Consider the following 7,097-nt stretch of genomic DNA (forward strand, 5'->3'; position numbering starts at 1 on the left):
GATGAATGGATCGATAGTTTCTCACGCAAAAAAAAGTTTGGAGTTGCGTTGTCTGGTTGCCACAATTACATTTTATGGGAACCTAAAAATAATTACTTTTGATATACTTTGTTTTTACTGAATACGTGTGGTATGTATATTAATTTTTATATAACATTCTTTTTTCAGGCAGAACCAAAGAACCATTTCACCTCGCGCCATTATTTCCCTCTTGCCCCTGAGCAAATTTTACAGCCCATCTTCTATCGGCCACGTGCCCACGTCCTCCCATCCCTCGCCCCTTTTCCCTCTGATGAAACCTCCCACGCCGCATCTTCTCTTCTCGCTTCCTCGCCGCCATGCGCCAACCCCGCCATCAGCCGTCAAGCCGGCTGCGTACTTCCACCCTCGTCGCCCTCCCTAGTCCAGTAACATCACCCGCTCCCTTCAACTCCCGTATAGGTCTTCGTGGCCCTCAGATGTGGCAGCCCTCAGGCACGACGCTGCCGGATCTGGTTGGCTTGGCCTCGTCGCCCCAACCAATAGGTGCTCCACGCCTCTCCTCAGGACCGCAGCGGTATTCTTCGTCGGCTCTCTATCCCTCCACCTCATGCGCCATGTATCGGCCTTCTGCCCTTTCTTGAAGCTCCTCCTCATCCAAGTGGTCACCTAATGTTGCCGAGTGGACCACGCTCACTCGCGCATTCGCCCGCCAGTACCAGGTTTGGTCGCCACCTCCTTCGCACAATTCGTCGAGCAGGTCATCTGTGTGGCGTATGTGTTCTGTTGTAATGGATGGTGGGCTTTTTTCTGGTGGTTGGGGTGCAGGATTTGCTCGTGTGTTTCAAGTTGAATACTGGGTAGATGGAGGAGATGTGCCACGGCAGGCTACTGTGGTGGTGAGATTCAGGTTGTACATCGAGGCCAATGGCCATGGTTGTTTGCATGTCTGTTTAGGTCTATTTTTTATATGGTTGTTGAAAAACAAAGCCAAGCCTATTAGTTTTGAAAATAAAGTAAGCCTATGTGTTGAAAAATAGTTTCATTAACTAGCGAATGGACATTTGGTGCCAGTGAGGTGAGCTAGCGGACTTGTGTTGATGCATATATGTTTGGCCAAGGCTAGCTAATTGCAGCAGTTGGCACTATAGTACAGAGAAGAGACACTGTGTCAGCGTGTGTAATCATGATTGGGATGTATACTTCATACTACTGTATAGCTTAACTAGCAGTCCCTGCCAAGCAAACCAATTAACATGGAAGAGGCCCTCCATTCATGGAGTACGTACATTCCTGGTTACTTTTCGTTCAGTTTGGGTTTGTAGATATAATTGTAAGTTTTAAAATCTCGCTTTTGCTTTTCTTCACAGTATTTTGTAGTTCTGGAACATTTAACTCATGTGCCTAAGGTTGATGCAGCCACTGCCATGTTAACATCATGTCCCGTGTGTTCTTTCTCAAATATGTAGAGCAGGGGCTTCTTGTTATACTTAAATACACTATGCTATCATGCAGGTCTAAGTTGGGCCTACCTGAAGAGCAAGAATATAAAGCTTTTGAGCTTAGGCACATGACTCAATCCCCCAGAATCCAATGGTCTACTGAGCCAGTTTTATGCTAGGCGAGGAAGGGTGGAACAGTGAACCTTGCCACACAACGGCACCCCCTTCGCCTGATGACCTTTTCCAATCACGATGACCTCCCGTCGCTGCTGAAGGTATTTTGTTTCTTCTCTTTTCATCTACAGACTGCAGAGTATCGTGTTTGTGTTCAATTCTGATTAAAAAAACTAGATGTTCTAATCAAAGCAGTACTGCAGTCATGCAGCATTTACTTGTTGTAGTATTACGTTAATCTGTTTCTGGATGAGATACTTTCAAAGTTGATTTATAGTGACAATGCGAGAGTTGTAGATAATTTTCTGTACTTCCAGTGTACTTGATTATTAATTCTTAGTATAAGAGTATCTAAGGGGCACAATTGGCTTGAACTCATATAGGCAGAGATGTTGCTATAATTAATTACAGCCAAATCATTTGCACAGAGAAAAATACTTCAACATTAGACAATATGCCAGGCGTCCTCCTTTCTAGCTTTTGGCTTTCACTGTACTAGCTTTGCTCTTTGCGTCCTCAGCTTTTGAGATACTTTTGAGAATGTACGACAAGCTTGGTTTCATTATAGCAATCTTGGTCTAACCATAGCACATGTTTCTGGACATAGGATTGTTACAGTGAATTAGAATAATGTCATGTGCTTTGAATTATATGAATGTTACAAGTAATTCAAAAAGCATGATGTGATCTGAACCGCTGCAAACTTATAATGAAATTGAAATCAGTGTGGTTTATTGGTAGATTATTCCTTTTGTACACAGAGCAATGTGTAGTACTGTTTATCATTTGGAGTGTGTTCCTGCTGATTCATATTACCCTGAAAATTGCATGTGAAGGATCAAAAGATGAATACGTAGTTATACTGTTAGATAGCAGCTAACCAGTCAATTAGAACATCTAAGTTTTTTAACAGTATCCAGAATTAAATTTCAACTGTATTGCATCATATTTAATCTCCCTTACAACTTATCTAATCATTTCTTAGGAATTGGAAACAGTACTGGAGGAATTGTGATATATGGCAAGGTGGGTGATGTCTATGGAAATGATTGTTGAGCGTTATGATACATATGGTGATGCAGGGTGACGAGTCTAATGTCTTTTGTCAAGACATGCAACAAAGTGAAGTTATGAAGTTCTGGTCAATTTAGCTTATGCATAATGCTTGGACCATAGATCTTAGTTACTATTTTGTTTTGCATTTCAAACTTCCTAGATAGATCACGGCGATCAATGTAATTTTGATGCGACTCTTCTGATATTATGAATGGTGTGCTAAATATAATAGTTTATGCTTCTTGGTCATATGTGGGTTGTGCAATTATGAGATATATTTGAAATGGAAAGTAATCCTTGAAGGGTGACTAATGGCCTACCATGGAACAAGCATCACAGCTACACAATATTCCAATGGAAACTTCACACCATCGGTGAATCTATGTATTGAGGGTGTCGTTTGGCCTCTCAACTAAATGAATCCCCTTAGGGGTTTATACACAGTCAGCGGTCATACTAGTTGACAGTTTGGTCCTCCTCTCGGCTATAATGAACCCCGAGGGTCAAATATATATAGTCAACTATTACAAAAGTCGAAGGCAAGTCATAACTGTCAGAAAATAAATACCCGACGGGGAACCCTCAGCTATAAGCGTCATCAAGTTTCTGTGAGTCGTCTGGTGACCAAAACATGTCCGACGGCTCACCGTCGGCTAATTACCGTTGAAGAAGGTATTGCCCTACAGTACCGTCGGCTATTACGGTAATGGTCGACCAAGCATAGCCGACGGGAGATTGCCGATGGTGTACCGTCAGTTATGCAGAAATCCGACGGTGAGCAAAAATATCCGACGGTAATTTGACCCTCGGTTATAGTGGGAAATCTAGTAGTGCGGGGCCGTAGGTTTGACTAGTGGCTTCTCTTGAGAAAAATAGCAAACGGTGGGTGAACAAATTACTGTTGGGAAATTGATAGAACTTCAAATAATCATGACAATATCCAGGCAATGATCATTATATAGGCATCACGTCCAAAATTAGTAGACCGACTCCTGCCTGCATCTACTACTATTACTCCACACATCGACCGCTATCCAGTATGCATCAAGTGTATTAAGTTCGTGGAGAAACAGAGTAATGCAATAAGAACGATGACATGATGTAGACAAGATCCATCTATGTAGAGATAGACCCCATCGTTTTATCCTTAGTAGCAACGATACATACGTGTCGGTTCCCCTTCTGTCACTGGGATCAAGTACCGTAAGATCGAACTCACTACAAATCACCTCTTCCCATTGCAAGATAAATAGATCTTGGCCAAACAAAACCAAAATACCAGAGAAGAAATACGAGGCTATAAGAGATCCACTGGTAGAAAAAGGGCCTGTTGTCCCGGTTCGTAAGGGCCTTTTGTCCCGGTTCCTGAACCAGGACTAAAGGGTCGGTACTAATGCCCTGTCCCTTTAGTCCCGGTTCAATCCAGAACCGGGACTGATGGGCCTCCACGTGGCCTGTGCGTGGAGCCTAGGCAGGAGACCCTTTGGTCCCGGTTGGTGGCACCAACCGGGACCAATAGGCATCCACGCGTCAGCATTTTTGTGGCTGGGGTTTTTGTTTTTTTGAAAGGGGGGGGGGTTTGGGGGTTTTGGGGGGTTAATTTAGGTGTTTCATATATTGTGTTAGCTAGCTATAATTAATAGAGAGAAGTGTCCTCTCTTATGTCCGTTCTTGGTCGACGCTACGTACTATACATACGTATAGAGAGGACTAGACACGCTAGCTAGCTAGTAAGCAAACGAAGGAAACAGAAGATCGTCATGAACATATATGCATACAGAGAGAAGTGATATCGACCACCTCTCCTTCTCCAAGAGATTGGTCGAACAACAAGTTCTCGTATATCTATCTGACACTACCGGCTACATATATACAATAATTATCTCTTACAAATATAATCATACGGACTCATGGTCCACATAGTATTCTCCGTCTTCAGCGATCACGTGGTCAAGAAAGAATGCCGCCAATTCCTCTTGAATTGCTCGCATGCGAGCTGGTGCTAGGAGTTCATCCCGCTTCCGAAACATCTAATTTGAAGAAGGGGGTCAATACATATATATATGAATGAATGAAACTCAACACAAATGATGGTAATAAAATAAAATTGTGAATGTTGTTATTTACGTACTTCATATTGTTCGTCAGTGTAGCCCCGCTCACAGGTCGTGTGGCGGATGGACTCGCAAACATAGTATCCACAGAAATCATTCCCTTGTTCCTGCCACAACCACTTTACAAGAAATAGAGGTCAATCAAACTGATAAGCAAGAGCCAAATGGTATTGATGAAACTAGCGCTTGAATCAATAGGAGATGCACGGAACATGCTACTATAGTACTTACTTTCGGGTGTCTAAATTGCAGCTTCTTCGGGAGTCCTGGAGCTTTTTTGGAGAATTTTTTCCAAACCCTGCCAGACAAAGAAAACAATTACTTGATATATCAGGAAATGAACAAAGTTGCTGATATGGTGGATAATGATCGATTTAACTTACTTCTTGAGCATTTGAGTCATGTCTGCATAGTCCTGGGGATCTTTTCATCTTGAGTCTAAGACGGTTACTAGTCCCTGCTCAAGCTTAATCTCTAGGAGAATATAGTGGTAACTGCACATGCATGCATAACTCATCAATTACATTACTATAACCTTGACTAATATATAAGGGAAACCGAATACGCACAAGACAGTAACACTCACTTGAAGTTGTAAGGAAAGAGTATTATATCTTTGTTTTCATTTATTACCAACGATCGTTGCAAGTTGGCCTCGGTATCCGCGGCATGAAATTTAACCTGAGTTGCATCTATGAGATATGTGTTAATGAACCCAATATCACCGACTTGTCTTTTCTTCAATTCGGCGATCTTCAATCTGCATAATATATTGAGGATGATTATAAATACATGCAATGAAAGAGCTGAGCTATATAGAGAGACTTAATGACAGAAGTAGTACTACTTACAGACAGTAGCAGGCGACCGTTGTTTTATCGAGGGCCAATTGATTGAAAAACTGAAAGAACTCCTCAAATGGAACAGGCAACAGTTCAATTCCAACGAGGTCATGCTCCTTTTTAACTTTCACATACAAAGTACTCCTCCCCCCAGAGTCTCTGCAGATTTTCAAGTACCAATCATGCCATCTTCGCATCATCGTTGATAGAGATCTTTCATCTTTGACGAGAGGCTTCCCGTACTCGTATCTTTGTATCTGCACCTCCATGAAATCATAATGTACATCGTCGGGCAGGTAATCGCCAAGATTGCTATAACTGAGCACCATCCTCAAATCATTAGCGACGTTGTCGCTAGGCACCTTGAGCGGGGGGCACGATTGCTTCGCTTGTTCGCCGAGCTGGGCAATTTGTTTCCCAGCTCGTCATTCTTTCAGCCTTTGATCACTGACAGTACTTCCCGACCGCTCCGCTTCGGCAGCTTCCTTTCCAATAATGCGCTCATAGTTTCCTTTCGGCGGAGACTTGGGTGGTTTTGTCTGGGAAGCCAGAGTGCGCTTCACTTTCACCGGATCTACCTTCTCCTCCGGAGGTGGATGTTTCTTTGCTTTCACCCCTTCAAAGTAGTTCCTCACTTCTTCTCGTGTGATCTCGGTGTTCTCCTCCGGGGTCCTCTTGTATGGTAACTTCTCCGGAGTCTTCAGAGAAGGACCAAATCTGTATTTCCTCCCGCCTCTGGCTGTACTGCTAGACGCTGGCAGAGCAGACGGAGCGGTTGTCTTCTTTACTTGCTTACGAGGCGGAGGAGAAGGACTACGATGCGCCGGAGCAGCCGGAGCGGCGGCAGGTCTCTTCTGCCCTTGCTGACGAGGCGGAGAAGGAGGAGGCTGGCTGCTCGGGCGCGTCGGCGCAGGCGGAGAAGGAGGCGGAGTGCCGCCACGCGCTGGAGAAGGAGCCGGTCGAGTGCCCTGATCGTCACTCGCCGGAGGAGGAGGCGGTGGAGGAGGCGGAGTGCCCTGACTCGCCGGAGGAGGAGGCGGTGGAGGAGGCGGAGTGCCCTGACTTGCCGGAGGAGAAGGAGGAGGCGGAGGCGTCCAGTTCGGAAGGTTGATGAGCTCCTTCCGCCATAGGCATGGAGTCTTCAGATGTAACGCCCTCGATGCGGCTATATCTCCCACGTGTCGAAGCACGACTTAGAGGCATAACCGCATTGAAAGCAATGTCGCAAGTGAGGTAATCTTCACACAACCCATGTAATACATAAGGGAAAGAGATACATAGTTGGCTTACAATTGCCACTTCACACAATTACATGAATAAAGCATCACAACATCCAAATACAATCAAGGTCCGACTACGGAACCAAAATAAAAGAAGAACCCCAAATGCGACAAGGTCCCCGATCGACCCCAACTGGGCTCCACTACTGATCAACTAGAACGAAACAACACAAAGGACAAGATCTTCATCGAGCTCCTCCTGAGCTTGGT

General features: G+C 44.4%; 1 long non-coding RNA gene across 1 annotated transcript; it reads left to right on the forward strand.

Moving 5' to 3' along the window:
* The first annotated feature begins 243 nt into the window (after window positions 1-243).
* Window positions 244-2,900, forward strand: LOC125508839. Its single transcript, XR_007283785.1, has 4 exons — window positions 244-701; window positions 808-889; window positions 1,495-1,696; window positions 2,581-2,900. It is a non-coding gene; the product is annotated as an uncharacterized LOC125508839 (long non-coding RNA).
* Window positions 2,901-7,097: the final 4,197 nt, after the last annotated feature.

Source organism: Triticum urartu, chromosome 5, assembly GCF_003073215.2.
Source record: "Triticum urartu cultivar G1812 chromosome 5, Tu2.1, whole genome shotgun sequence".
NCBI classification, from domain to species: domain Eukaryota; kingdom Viridiplantae; phylum Streptophyta; class Magnoliopsida; order Poales; family Poaceae; genus Triticum; species Triticum urartu.